Consider the following 16056-nt stretch of genomic DNA (forward strand, 5'->3'; position numbering starts at 1 on the left):
GCAGCTTTGGGGAATATGAACCGCGACAGATTTGGTACCTCTTGCACGAGACTGTGTACGAACTAGCTGATTAGGTTCAAGGCAATCAAATAAGTCCGCAGCGACAGCGTGATAAGCCAACTGAAAACCACACAATCGGAGCGAAAGATTGGAGATACTTTCTACAAACATTTGGGCCAGACATTGTAGATGACAACCGCCAACAGCTCAATCATCTACCATCTCTCACGTTGCCGGCAGACACCCCATCAGATGTCGCCCCATTACGCCCGAGACTAGTGCGGCGCAATTGAAACGGAACCAAGGAAGCCCAACAGCGACCCGAAATAGTTTCTCCCGACATCGATTTAAATTCGGTGGCATCGGAAAATCGAAACGAGTTGTCATTTTCGTTCGCCGGTTCGTTGTCCGGTACACGCCCGTACGTCGAACCCTTTCTGGCCGGAGCCAGAAATTGTCGTAAAATTAAGCACCGGAACCGGCACGTCGCTCGTAGGGACGAAGCAAAACATATCCAATCATCCGCCGGCCAGCTCTTCACCGTTTGCCCCGTCTGGCGGTTGGCACATTTTTGGGGCAAAGAAAATATTTTCAAGTTCAACCGAATGGGCGGCGTCTTGGCACGGAACTTGTATTAATTATTACACACCACCGGCCAACGATGAGCGCACAAGACGCATGAAGCATCGGCTATTTTTAGAACTGTGTTTGTCAACTTGACGAACCGTGTGTCGCCCGCTTGTCAGCGGATGTTGTGCGAAGGGTTCATATTTTTGGGGATTTCTGGTTGGTTCCCCATTAATTAGAGCTCCCAAAAGCGGAGACGGGTTTTATGAAATTTATGGGATAAAAAATGCGACCTGACGGTTTCAGCACTGTTTAAAAACTCAACAATTAGTGCCACGTTCTACACATATTAGCGGAGCCATACTAACACTGGGATGCTAATTACGCTGCGGGTAACGCATCACTGACTGAGAGATCGTGAGAGGCGAAGGCAGCTAATCGTCTCCACGTGATGAAACAGTTTGACGTCGCGAGTAATTAATTCACAACGGCGCAGCTTCTACGTGGTCGATGGCATTTGAAGGTGATCGAGCAGTTACGGAATGCAATGATCTCAGCGCAGGGCATGGAGCTCCGGTTTTTCTGTTGTCGACAACACAATCGTCTTTCATAATTGGCCGCATGAGTGCATACGAAACGTTCATGCCACAAATCGTCTGTTTGGTCGGAGTGGCCTCTTACAGTCAAGAGCACTGCCCAAACACTGTCACCCATCGTTTACACAGCCCCAGATGGGTAACCACCTTACGGGCGGGGGAGCATTATAAAGCATTAGCTTAAATACCGCTCCTCAGCACCCGGCGGAAAGTAAATATAAACATTTAAACACCTGCATAATGCACTTAAGCGGACGGTGGCTGCTGCAGATCCACTCGATGCACTCCACAAACAGGGGCGCTCGGCGTCCGTTGGAAGTTCTCCATACCGAACCTGGGCTGCTTCCACCGGTACGGGAAGCTCCGTGGGAAACGGCCCAGCCGTCTCGGGCGAGTTTGAAAATGTGCATCAAATATGCATAAACTCACGGTGAAGCGGAACGGGCGCACGTGATAGGCGTACGATGTGGGAACATTTTTGCGATGAGTTCATTCGGCCGTCGGCTCCCTCGGGGCAGGTGTTTCAGGTCTGCCGACAGCGAAATTATTTGAACAACGAATCATCCGTCGCTGCTTTTATTTAATACAATTTACAACAAGTATGTGGTAGTATAAAATTGAATGTTGCTGAAGTATTTTGCGACTGATGGTGGGTAAATGGTACATCCATAAAACACTCTAATCCACTAATACGGATTGCGCAAGCAATAAAGCATATCCCTCGCGGCGGTCGTGTCGCAACTCGCGACCCACGACCCACTCTGGCGGGCGGGTGTAATAAAGTCAATCTAATTTTACTTCCCCCGGCAACATCTGCTGCTGCGCATTAATGAGTGTGGTCAATTTTCGCTGTTTACTTTCGAAGCAGATTGGGTCGGACATCGCGGTTAACGGGAGCAATCGATTTTCGACGGCACGTGCATCTTTATGGACCACGCAGCTCACACGGAGGGGGCAAGGACGTAAACAAAAATTATGATTCCCAGCGACCCGCATGATATTATGAACCCACCCACGGTGGACGGTTTGAACTGTGTGCGTTGGAATTTCCAGTAAGTGCTAGTGAAACCCTTTTGGGGTCGACTTCTCGATCGGGTTGTTTGTTTACTTATTTAAAAAGAATTTCTCGGATCCTTTTGAAGCCGCCCTGCAATCCCATTACCTTACAGAAACTCTTCGAAATTTCGTAAAGGAAAATATTTTACAACTTTTTAATCGAAAACATGACGATTCTCGCCCGCTCGACTGCAGTGAGTCGCGTAAAAGCCTGTCTGCGTGACTTGTTTTTGATTATCTTTCCAATTTTCGGCCCACCAAACTCGCTAAAATCCGGGAACCCCCTCCGCTCCGTACATTAGTCTGTCGCATCGTCCACCTTTTTCGCCACCGGAGTTCCATTTACCGTGGCCATGGCGGAACGACGGCCGGCTCGCAGACAGTGACGGCGGCGATGGCTTTGGCCCTCACTGCGACGATGACGGATATAAACAACACCCAAAACAAACATCGCGAACCATTTTCGCACCAAACCGCGGTTCCGCACCCCGGCCAAGCGACGGAGCGGATTTTTACGTCGAACTTCGATTTCGATTTAATGGCCTGGCGACAGCCACGGAGCGCCCCCGGTGGTGGCTATCGAAACGAAACGAAGTTACGCATCGCATCGTGGCCCGCGGACCGGGCCGTAAATGGTATTCGAATGACGGTGGAATGGAGGAAATGGAGAGTAAAGAGATCTGGCCGCTGAGACCACCAACACCAACGTGGTCGCGGGAACAGTGGTGCGCAACAGTAACTGTGCACGTAACGCCATTAAATGCACGAGCCAATGGCCGTCGCACGGAGATGTTGACGGTCATCGCAAGATCAAACGCAGGCTGATCGACAGTTGATAATGTGCGTGAGTGGCGGGGCTGAGTCGCGCTGCGTGCGTGTTCGTACGGCGCGCCGCGTAGGGCCATTGATAACCTCGGGGGCTTTTTAGAGCAACGGGTCCGGGACAAGGACGATCGTGTGGACGGAGAACGTCCATTTGCGATAGTGATTTAGTTCCCTCGTGCAATTCCGGCGGGCGCGCCTAGGTGTGTGCAGAGCAACCGGCACGAAGCTGATAGGAGCCGTGTTCTCAACAAGGATGCAAATCAAACTCACATTAAGGCCACATCGGGGCGGGCACTAGCACATGCGGCACGAACGGCTAGATACGGAAAATGTGCGATGGCAAAAACTCATTTCACACTCTGTTGTTGCTCGTTGGACGGGCCAGACAGTACTTCACAGACCGACATATTTTGGACCGATGGAAAAACCTTTATAGATTTCGACCTTTATAGATTCTTTGTATTTTATTTCCCGTTTTCAATTCATCCACCAAATAGCTGTAAATAATGTGGGGAAGTCATTGTCTAGCACAACACACTGTACGTACCTGTGCGATGCTGCTGTTTTTCGGCACACACTGTAAAAGTGCTGCACAACTACGACGGCTGCAACAGAAACGAAAAGAAAACAAAAATATCAACAGACCGCGATGATACGGAATCTGTTACGCGAATGTGTTGGTTCCACGCTACGTGTCACGGTTATATTCCTTTCCCGTGGTTTCTCTTCATGATCGATCAATAGACCGATGCCGCATACACGTTTTTGCTTATTTTATTTTAAACATTTCAAACCACAATGATTGCAACAAAAACACACCACACACACCGTACGCTGTGGTTCCTTCGCTTATTGGCGGCACACATCAACCACACGCATGCTATCAACACAGGCCAATCACTACCCGTTGCGGCGCTGTGTAATGGGTAAAGTTTCACTAACGAGGAGCAAATGTTTTCCCATTCATTTGCGGAACACACAGTGGCACAATGGTCGGTCACACATTCACATGCTTTGCCGGAAGCGTGAAGCTTCTTCCCGGAGACCGTTACCGGTAGCAACCGAAACACACTACTCGATTATGAAGGACGTTCTCTGTTCGTCATCTGCTTCCACCGAATCAGTTGCCATCTGGAACTTATTTCCACTACTGTATCACTTTCGTAAAAAAATACGGAAGAAGTTTCACCAGTACATCCTCATTGTGGTTGTAAAAATTGCCATCGTACACTTAACCATCGAACTAACCTTGCCGTCGAGATCGCCAGTAAATGGGGGTACACAACACGACGAGAATCGGTAAACGCACTTTTGTAGTATCCGCCCGCACTATGAAACAATCGAAAACTTACTGAGCGGTCGGCCCAAAACTCACCGTTCGCGAGTGTTCGTTCGCTCTCTCGCGGCCCCCGTTCGGGTGTTCGGGTGACCATCGCTCGTGTTTCTCACGCATCACAGCTCGTGCTTCTCACTGTTCGCGCTTTCCCGTTTCTAAACACACTTTTCGCAAACCTTTCCCTCTGTTTTGAGTAACGTTTCAGGCGGAAAAGTCCGTCTGTAGCAGCTAATGGCGAGCAAGTGAGTCGGAGAGTAGGAATGCTTGACGTTTTGTGAGCCAATGATTTCGCCGGCAAGTGAGCAAATGAGAAGCGGTGAGCAGCCATTGGCACACTCACAGGATATGCGTGAAATACTACTGCTCACAGGATGCGGCACGCGAAAGGACGAACGATAACGACGGCACTTTAAGTAGCTTCATGGGGCCGCCAGACCACGGCGACGACGGCGCAACTTGAGATGATTGATTGGCGTAGTAGACAGAGTCAATTTTTCATCCTCGTGGACCGCTCTATTCGCGCTCCATTTGGAGTCCGCGGATCCGCTTTATCGAGTGTGGCACAACCCAAACCGATCAGTGTATGGTGGTGCCGCTGCCGTATTTGAAGCGAATCTCACTCTAATGATGTAAATGAAGTATCAAACTTTGACGTGAGGCATCCGTCGATGCTCTGCCAGGCCACGCGAGGTTCCTCCGCCGGTTGGATCTGTTTTCTTCTTCGATTTGCCACATTCATTCACATTTTTTCACATTGCGGTAGATATAGTATTTCGGATTCGGGAGGCGTATTTGGCGTTTTACCATTTGTAGTTGGACGACGCGGAGGCGTTATCGGAAAACTTTTTCTCGCCCCAGTGTCCCACGCGAGGATCAGTGTCGGTGCTGCCGGAGCGCAGGAAAAGTTTCTTATGTGGGATGATAGTTGCAGGCAGCGATGTTTATTCAATTCGGGCTCCATTAATGACGAATGAAGATTTATCATTTATCAATGAGCGAAAGTTTATTGCCATCTCGTTACGAACCGTGTGGGCTATTTTTGTGTTCGATCTTCTTTCTTTGGAAGACTCTGATTCTCATTTTCGTTTTAGTTTCATAGTTTTATTCATTCGCTCGGACCGTTCGATGGATACTAAAATAAAGTCAAAGCAATAGAAGATCCAATTATTGGCTATAATGAGTTAAGCGCATACTTCTTAAATATAATACTCCGATGATGCATTTTCTGTAAATAAAAACAATCGTTCTCAAAATCCAATCTCTTGAAGAACATTTTAAATGGAGTCACAGTTAGTCACGCGATATCTCTCGTGTCACTGGAGTGGCGTAATTATTCCATTCCACGGACGTAGGTTAAATAAAATCAAAGACAAACAGAAACCGTTCCATCCTCCTCAGCTTCGGGCATCTTACGCCCAAAAAGTGCGGGACACAAAAAGTACCGCCCTCCCGGAGGCGCTAATAACGGTTGAAAATGGAGCATACTCATTACTTTGTGACTCCCAACGCTACTTACGCGTTGAAAGCCACGCTTCCATTTGGTGGTTTCGGTTTTCACGTTGAGTACACTTTCTTCCCATCTTTTGCCTCCATCCGCGCAACATATCAATGTCCTCGGCAGTCATCGTCCCCATCCAGCCGCCCACAGCCGGGCGGCCGTATGAAAGCGCCGCGATTTGTCGGAAATTTCCCGGCCTAATTATTTTAATTTTCTCAGATGATTATGCTAATACCACCGGAGCGTGCAACCTTTCCGTTTTTTGGAGACCTCGGCTTTCGGTTGTTTGTTGTCTTGACTTTAGCCGAACTCTTGTGGAAGCGAAAACGAAAATTGAGATCACATTCTGCACACACTGACGCGTCTTGAAACCACTCTTCGGACGGAAATTCGTCCTCTTGAGAGGGAAAAGGACAAGCGCCACAAAAAAGGTGGAGTTTTCTTTCCAAACTTTCACCACATTTACTTGAAGAAAATTTCGCGTTGCGTGTGCTTGTGTTGCGTGGTTTTCCAACGGTTTTTTTTTACGAAATACGTTTTTGTATATTTTCGTTTTTTGTATAAGAAAAATTTCATAAAAGCGAAAGCGGCTTGTGTTTCTTCACTGAGTAAAACTTCGTGCAGTATTTGAGAATCAATGTTACTTTAGACATTGAATAGTCCTTTGAATTTAGTTCTATTGGTAGGCCACTAAGACGATAAAAGCGCGAAGTGTTTCAAAAGGTTCCACTCATTTTTATAGTAAGTTTTACTGATTCCAAACAAACAAAACATCGCTGTAGTTGTAGCTTGGTACATGATCAAGACAAAAACGAAAAATTTGGAATCGTGCCACACGATGCTAGATAAACACCATTTTAACAGCTGTGCTTTTGCGAGATTTTTTTTTTTACCGTTCAAGCTCAGGTGCCGGACGCTCCTTTTCTCAATCAGGATCAGCCGTCGCCGTACTTTCGGTGGATAACACCGGTTGTACTGTAGCGCTGTTCGGCGCCAAAAGGCACGATGGTCGAGTAGCACCACATTCCCAGGTGGCAATTTGGCTTCGATGCTGTCGCTGCTGCTACTACGGTTAACCATTGCGGCATTTTGGTTCGACGAGCTCCAAAAAAGGAAGATTTTGATTCAATAACGATTTGGCGAATCGAAATGTTGGCTGTGAAATCACTGCGTTGACAATTGGTTCCTGGTTTGGCGGCCGCCCGTATAGACAGAATGATGGCACATATGACGGGAAGATCACTTCGAGTCGCCCGACGGGTTGGGCAGGAAAACTAAACACTCGGGAAAACTGGAAAATCGGTTGTTCGAACGGCAGCCGATTGGAGCTATCGAGGTTTCGGGATATTTCGAGTGGGAAGCTTGAACGTTTCTTCTCCGACACCATCGAGTGGTTCAATTATTGCGTCCTGCCGAGGACTAGTTTCATGTTGTAGCCCGTCCGCCAAGCCGAGGTTAGGTGCCGTTTAAAGCGTTGCTCAAACCGGAAGCGGTATACCGTCTGAATTAAGGTCCAAACGGATGTTCCGTCCGGTGTGAGTGGCCGTGTGCTGTACGTGCATATGGCGAAGGTGTCAGGTTGGAAAAGCTAAGCCTCTTTCCTAGCGCACAAGGCGTGCAGCCCACTGCGGTTGACTTCACCATCGATAGCGTTGACGGTGAAGGTTTGACCAAATGGTGGCCGTTGTTTCGTCCGGCTCGACGCCGGCCTGGGAAACATCCCAAAGGATGTGGTTCGGATATGAAAAGTTTGATAAGTGCTGTTCGGGCGAGATTAGCCATGAAGTGGAGCCATGTTGCGAGCGCTTTTATGGCAGTTTCACTACCGCCAAGCTGCCGTCTGAGCGGTTTTCGGTACATTATTTTATTTATCGTTTGTAGTTTGACCAACTATAGGTGAGGGTCTATTTGAAACCGATTTCCTGGAATGCTTCCATTTTATGCTCGCATTATTTATCATTATTGATTGGATTGAAATAATAATTTAGAATTAAAATTCAGCATTGAGTATGTGTCCAAAACATTCTTTCAATCTACGTGGTCAGTTGCAGTTACTGGCAGCAATCATTAGCGACTAATCAAACGGCGATCCAGGGCACCACAACCGGACACGCTAATGAGACCCGCACCATCGCCACAACTGGCATATGCTGGTGAACGAATTTTCAAATTGTTTCATATTCAAATTACGTTCATTCCATTAACGTGCGCTAGACGTGTGATGTTTGATTTTGGAATCTAAGCTCCCGGAAAGCACCAGCAGGCAAGGGCCAGGAGCCCGAGGCCCCGGAAAGCGGTGATTGCAATTTTATGCGACACGATTGCAGCGTTACGCCATCGCCTGCGTTGGAGGGCGACCGGCGACGGCAGTTGACAAACTCGATTGGCCCGAGAGCCCCATGAATGCATACGCAAATTTACCGAACCTCACCGACGATCGGTAGGAAGCCGCCCCCGGATCATCCCGCCGGGTTGGGGGTTGGTTTCGCTTAGCCAAAATCAATATCAAATCCAAAATGCCAATCAGCAGACGGCACCAGGCGCCTCCATCGCCTGCCCCGGGCATCGAACCACACACACACAGGTGCAGGGCGAAGGGCGTTTATCTGCCGGTCGATTTGCTGAAATTTGACGCTCTTGGAACTTGGACGCACCCCAAATGTTTGTTCACTACGCCGAACCGGCCACCATCCGGAGTAGCCCCGGGAAGCCACAATGGGGGTTTCCGGCTCGAACGCCACTACCGGAACGGTTTTAATTAAACTGCCAAATTAAATATTAAAATCGAGCAACATAATTAACTTATGTCGGCAATTGCTGGGCCGATTGACAAGCACGGTTCGAGGATGCGCATCTCGCTGGGCCACCAACTCAGGACCAACCATCAAACCAATCTTCGACATGACACATCAGCTGCATCGGATGTTAGCTAACACGGATCGGTAGCGGCTTTGCTGCTGCTGCTGTTGTTGCCTTTTATGCGGCACCTATTCTCTTCTTGGTCTCCGTATCTCTCTCTGGGGACGTTCAGCTTCGGTGGGCTACTGACCCCTCCCGGGGGGCGGTTGTAATGGATGACATTCGGGGACTCGATCCGAGCCAACTTTGCGATGAAGTTTTACGAGAGCTTTAAAATTTTATGAAACTTTAATCTTCATAAAAGCATCTCACCGCAAGGTGCCCGAAGTTGCACCGAGGAAGGTCGAGTGCCACGTTACTTGCCAACGAGGGCGAACACGTGTTCCGATGTCAAGTTCGCACGGAGTCTGACACCGAAGGTACATCACACGTGAGCCAACATGCGGAGCCGAACTTTGGCCTAATCTTTGGCAAGACGGACCGGGCCGGTAATTGTTTTGAAACCGCAACTATTTTCAGGCGTGTGCCTACGGTACGAAAGAATGTGTGGTGCTCTGCGGCGATGAATATTTGAACAGTGTTCAATAATTTATACGCATCAATCGGTCGGCAGCTTGGCGGGCGAGGGAATTTGGCTCCATCAGTTTGTGTCTGTGCTTTTAACGTAAAACTTTTAACGAATCCCATCACTTAATTTGGGACTGTGAAGCTTACCAAACGATGAAGTTTCATCCGTCTCCCTAGAGGTGAACAATACGGTGTTTTTTCCTTCTGTTACGAGGATTAAGTAGATTAAATATTGCTCAATTATGTAACTAAATTAATGAATGATCTCTTATCTATGCCAAGTAACAAGACATAACAACTTAATCATTAAATTGAAAAACTGAATGCCAAAGATTCCCAAAAGATGGAAGGAATGCTTTGATGTCAACCTTCTGTAGCCAAAACTTGTAAAAATGCTACCAGCTTCATGTTGGCTTATCGATTAAAACATTTGCCGGCACATGGCGGTCACAAACCGCTGACGAAAACCTTTTTCGCGTACTTCATTTTTAATATTCATCAACCTTTATCTTCCGTTACGTTACTAACTCATAGATTATCGGTTTACGTTTTGAAGTACAATGTGTTAGTCCCGAGGCCAGTTTGCATCGCATCGACAAACATAACGCCTGACTGCGACGGTAAGCCGGTTCGTGGTATGTTTTTTATCACGAAATTCTGCACTCTCTCTCTCTGTTGAACGATGATCACTTTTGAACCCTTTTCATTGGTTTAAATTGGGCTTCGTTTTGATGGAATTATTTTTTTCTGCAGCAGGATTTTTCCTATTCGGCACCGTGTTTGCTTTTTCAGATGGTGGCGGTCGCGATGCGGAAGGTGATACGAGACTCGGTTTCATGCGGTTTCAGGGTCGGAAAAAGCCGAGGAACGGTACCACATCCGTGCGATTCCACAACTTTCCGATGCAGATGCAGATCCTATCAGGCGAGCATTCGACCACACGGCCAATACTCATCGGAAGGAAGTTCTTTGTGTTCTATTTTTGGGCAAATCGACACAACGTAGAGCACAAAGTTTCCTATTTCCCACTGCGCACCAGAAACACGGAGTATGGAGCAAGCACATAATGCGAACAATGTTTCTCTGCGGAGACCACAAGCCCCGGATAGTGATATGCAAATAACCCACCACGACACTGCTGATTCAGGATTATCTCGATTCGAGCTAAGCGAAACACTATGATCGAAAGCCAGAAATAGAATAACCCGAACGGATGCTACTTCCGGACGCTCGGAATAAGTTAACCCAATTCTGCAATGTTTCTCGTTGCACAAATTCCAAATTTGTTGTGACAGCCGTGCCTTGCGCCGGCTGATTCCTGAAGGTGTTGCTCGCTTTTGCTCGACTCAATACCGAGAACCAGCTTACCGAGAGCATGAAAATGCACTCGTTTCGCGGCCCACTGAATTATTGACTTAATTATTCATCGGCAGCGCATTAAAACGTAATCGGAAAGGGGGCAACCCGGACCCAACCCGGCCGCTCCGAGGGTCGACGAGGAAAAGCTACAAAAGCTCCTAAAAAGCTCCTACCATCCCACCAATTGTCACGTTCCTTGCACTGATCCGCTGTGTGTCGCTTTCGAATCGCGATGAATAATGAAACCGATGCGATACGGAGACAACACCAGTTTCCCGGCCAACACTCCCACCACGGCACAGTTGTGACCGTTTGCGGACCGAGCATTAAAAAGGTCCGCCCCGGTCCGGCGGCATAAAATGGTATCGGCAACATTTCGATACGAGCACCGCGCAACATAATCGTGGAGCGACGAACGGGGTATGGCCGACCGAAGGGCCAATTTTGCGGTAAGCTGCATCGGCTGCGCTGCATCCGCATGTACATGGTTTCTAATTGAGTTAGCCCGGTGACCGGTGGCACGGGCTGCCGATGAGGACAAAAATGGAGTAATAAATAATTCAATATATTAATTGATTTTTTTTGCCACGGCTCGTTGTTGACCGCAAACGGCTTCGTTAGTGGGGCACAAAAAGCCGAAACACGGGATTAAGTATGCTTAACGAACCGTGGCTAAATCAATTTTACTTTTTGATTGAGAACCCAATTTGCGCTGAGTAATGGAAGGACGTTAAATGCGACCTTTATATTTGGTTGGTTCATGAATTTTCTACATAAACCGAGTGTGTTTATTCAAAATAATGAAAAGCTTTTCAAGAAACAGTATAATAAATAAACATGCGTCGGTAATCTACATCGAACGTCGCAATGTTTTTATTATCAAAAGCCAAAGCGGAGTGCGTAATTTTCCGCACAACCTTATTGAGGCTTACAGAGAAACGAAATTGTTCGATAATATCTTAACACTTCGTTCCCACGTTGTGATTGTGATTGCTCCGGCTCCCATTTTCCGACGGGAAATGTTCGGCTCCACCACGCCCCTTATTTCGCAACCTTCGTTTGCCATGTTTGTTGCTTCGAGAGCCCCGCCATAACCTTGGGGACCGAAATAAACACGTGTACTATCGTCATTACAACTTATTTCTAGTTTGCGCTCAGCAAACTCACCCAGCAGCCAGTCCTTCCGGTGGGACACCTTTTTCTCACTGCGGCCGTGTGTTTATTCTGCTCGCACTCTCGGCGCATAAACAGGATAACGTATTGCCACATAGTGAAACGCGAGGTGATAAGGTTTTATGCGGCAGCGTGCACGGGATTCTGTGTCCGTAGATTGGGTACAGACTCTTGTTGGCAGCGGTGCCTATCAGCACGGCTCGGAGGCGTGTGGCCCGTTAATGGAAGTGGAACTTCAATAAAAACAAAAACCCTCGGCACCCTCGGAGACGGTGGCAGAGTTTGGTCGCCGTGGGAAGAATGCTCGTTGTTACCGTTTCATTGCAACATAATTTTCACCGCTAGTGCCGTCACGACAGTTACGCGTGACGCTTCGTTGAGCCTCAGACGGGTGTGTTTGGACTAATTATTTTGATTGCTGTAGATTCTATTTACGCAAGGGGTGCTCCAGCGAATGTGGGGAGATCGTTGATAGAGATCTAGTTTATGAACTACGTGAGTACAAGATAAAGAACGTTCATAAACACCGGTACGTGTAGGTTCACGAGAGGGTACTGAGTGCACACCTTGTTTTTGTTATATTTTTCACCAATTTGTTGTACAATTTTTCATACCACATGCACACCAACAACGCAATCCTTGTAGCTGTTGCATTCGAATCAACAGTCCACAAATATGGAATCTCTTGTTACTGATTGCGGCGGCGAAATTGCAACACGGCTCTGAGAAGCGTCTCGTTGGGGCACATCATACGACTCCATTTCAGCAGTGCCGGCATTGCAAAACATATCACCAGCATGTCGGTGGAACCCAGTACCGGATGGGGCCACAGTAAAGCAACAGTAAAGACGACGGCGACGATTCGTTTCATTGGATTTCCTCGTCCAACGATGAAGGAAGGAGGCAAGAATAAGATACAGCTTCACCCGCAAGGTTTGCTTCAGAAGAAATGGCAAACGGTTAGCCTCCAGCTGATTGCGAAAAGGTGGACGCTAGGAGCGAGAAGGATTTCTGGAAGGCATCCCATCATAAGCTCAATTGGGTGATTGCATCAGTTGCACTCCGGGAAAGCTCGTTCAAGACGCTACGTGATTGGGATGTTGGCATCAGGTTCTATTCACCTCCGTTCGCAGGATCTTCCAGAAACGGATGTAACTATATCGTTGAGATTTTTCCCTGAATGAGCCGTATTTGTTGCTCAGCAATAAGTTTGATTGGCTCAACCGGACACACGAAATTTGATCACATTTGAAGCGTTTGTCTACGATTCAATTATCGGTAAGTGAACATGTTGCTGCCAGCCCAACACAACGGTTGTAAATACGCACTTCAAACTGTAGAAAAACCTCTAACTCTAATTCACCAGTTGTGCAAACTCAGCCCGGCGGAACCAACCAATCGCGCTGAGTTAGTCATTAGCTCCGCCTTTGGTGCGTTGTTTGGGCAGCATAATATGGCGAAACTGTTAATATGCTTTACCCGTAAGATGTTTGCTGTTCCATCAATCTGGGGCACGCTTATTAAACTGCTTGCCTCAGGTTCACTATACGCCCGAAAGAATGGAGAAAATAAATTATACACAATCGATACGCTTCACAGCTTCGGCTGCTTCTTGAAGCTTCCGTGGAGTCACTGCTCATGGTTTGTGTGTGTGCTGCGTAGGTCCCCAGTGCCTTTGTCCGTTGGAAGAAAATCTTGCCTTACGATGATTAAATTATCATACAGATGAGCCATCGCGTATCGCCCGAGATTATCGTCGGTAATCCGCAAAGGAAACCCGTAAACTCGAGACTCCGGTACCAACAGGGCCCCGCTACGCAACCCCACCACGTAGGATGTGACGATAGCGCGGGACGAGCCAACCAAGCAAAAGCCCGGGCCACACACAACGGACAGACGGACGGTCGGCCCGACGATATTGGCGAAGTTTTTCCCGTGAATGTCTGTGAAGTTTCGCCAACATGGGCCGGACAGTGGAGCTTGATGTTGTGAAAACACGCCGGCGAACAGGAACTGAGCCTTGCGGCGAACAGTGCCGGTTCCTTTAATTTTGTTTTAATTTTCTTCTGGCTTACCGCCAGCCCGGAAGCGAACCGGAAGTGCTTCTTGGACACACCGCCCGGGCGAGATACGCGATGGCTGCGTGCGGCACCGAACAAAGAATTTGCACAAAGAAATCTCTACAAGACACTCCAGACGGCGTAAGAAAGAGCACTTTTTCTCGTTCTAGGGAAGGCGACCCGCAAACCAAGCTAGCTCCCGGATCGAAAGGTGGGCATAATTTTAATTTTCCTACCTCCCGGAGCACCGTCTGGGAGCTTTATTTTTATTGAATTAATCAGGAAGCTCCCTAGCGTTCGGATGCAACCTTCTTCGGGTGTTGCCTGGCTGCAAATGCTTCGAGTGCCGGTCGGCGTGCCAGGACGCCATCGCGTCATAAATCATGTTAGGCCAGGCTGAGCTTCGATGTGTCAAGTGTCAGGCACGGAAATCCTGCAGACTTTAGTATTTAACAGATTTAATTAGTTCCAGCGCCCAGGAAGTGATAATTGCATCTTGCAAATTTGGCGCCGTCTGCTCTTCGTGGCTTTATTATCGCAACCAATGGGAAAGTGTAAAGGAAAAGTTAATTGGATGTTAACTGGTAAAAGTTGAAGTTGTGTAAACCCAGTTAATATTCAAATTCGATCAATTAAGAAGAAACAACCTTGGTAAAACTTAAAGTGATCGTGTGTTGAAAGTAGTTCCTTTCGTTGAATTGTCAATTTTCAGAAAAGTTCTACTTTGAAGAATGGCACCCAACAGAGAACGACCCACATTCCCCCATTGATTTATTTGATTTGCCTTCATAAAATTCCTTTTCCGCTTTTCTTTGATTTTCTCATTTTCGACTCGGAGATTTTGCACTCGATCCCTCGTACCGAACGAATATAGGCCATTTTTTCTCACCCAGCATTACGCCTACAGAACACTGCCAACCGACGGTGGCCGTGGCCAATGATAACACTAACATTGCTTCGTTACTTCCGTCCGATTGCCCCCCAACAATGGCGCCTGATTTCGGGTCGGCTTCTGTTTACGTTTATCTCCCTCCAATCGCTAGCTGACCACCGGCCGACGGCCAAGCATAACGCCGCATCGCCGGCCGCATCATAAAACCGAGCGAAACAAAAAGGGAATCGTATAAAATCCAATCCAATTTACGGTTGATTTCCTTAACACACAGCCGCACACGGGAAGAATGCTCGGTCGGGCCAGGTCGACAGTTTAACCGTGTGTCCTAATCCCAAAAAAAGACCGGCGAAATCTGTCAAGAGTCCGGGCGCCCAAAAGTGTCACCTGAGCTCGAAGTGCAGAAATCAGGACTTCGAAGGTGCCTTCCAAAGCTGGCACCAATCAGTGTGAGTTGAAACCGTAAAGCCTTGAACGGGACGTCTTTGGTCCGTGGTCACCTGGGCCGGCGACCAGTGGACGACCTAAAAAAAAGCCTTCGGTCGAGCAGCGTGAAGATTTTCCATTTTTTTTCAGGTTCCCTTGGAAGATGGGAGGCTGCCGATTTGAAAAATGGTACCATTTGCGTCTGATGATTGTGTCCCGAACCTTTTCCGGACGACTGTGACCGAAATGACAAGACCGATATCGGTGCCGGCAATGAATCCGTTTAATCCCGTCGAACTCTGTCCGCTGGCTGGTGCCGTTTTCCTCCCCTTTGTGGGCTCGCACATTTCGCAGAATCACTTGGGGTGATCTATTCCGATCTTTTGGAAAACACGGCCCAACTCGAAAGATGTCGGCGAAGGAAGTAGAGCTTCCGTTTCAGTCCGAAGCATTTATCAAGCGACTGTGGGGTTTTCTTTCTTCAAACTTTTGCGGGGAGGTTTCGTTCCGGTCGCGGATCATAACTTTTCACTTTTACTTTCCGTTTGGGTCAGCCTCTGTCGCTACTTTCAACGGCACAGCCAAGGGTTTGGCGTGGCGCATGATTTGAGGATCTTTCGCTTGGCGCGGAGGGAGTTTTTCGGGCAACTTCCTCAACTTCCAAAGCGAAGGAAAGTAAGAAGTGGGACGGAAAAGACCGGTTTCTTTCGGTTAACAGCTGATGTTCCGGTAACTCTAGTTCACGCGGAACTGACAGCTTCCAGCGGCAAATGGCTTGTCATTGTCTTGACTTAACGGTTTGACCTCTAGGGCTAGAAATGAAAAGGACATAAAAACATGAG

General features: G+C 47.9%; 1 protein-coding gene across 1 annotated transcript in view; it reads right to left on the reverse strand.

Moving 5' to 3' along the window:
* LOC128268924 (translation initiation factor IF-2-like) overlaps positions 1 to 4386 on the reverse strand; it is a 47577-nt gene extending 43191 nt beyond the window's left edge. The window contains exons 1-2 of the mRNA XM_053006228.1: positions 4293 to 4386; positions 3592 to 3649 (exon numbers count right to left, since the gene is read on the reverse strand). The gene's annotated coding sequence lies outside the window, so the exon portion shown is untranslated. The remainder of the gene's footprint in view (positions 1 to 3591; positions 3650 to 4292) is intronic.
* Between the last annotated feature and the right edge of the window lie 11670 nt (positions 4387 to 16056).

Source organism: Anopheles cruzii, chromosome 2 (assembly GCF_943734635.1).
Source record: "Anopheles cruzii chromosome 2, idAnoCruzAS_RS32_06, whole genome shotgun sequence".
NCBI lineage: Eukaryota > Metazoa > Arthropoda > Insecta > Diptera > Culicidae > Anopheles > Anopheles cruzii.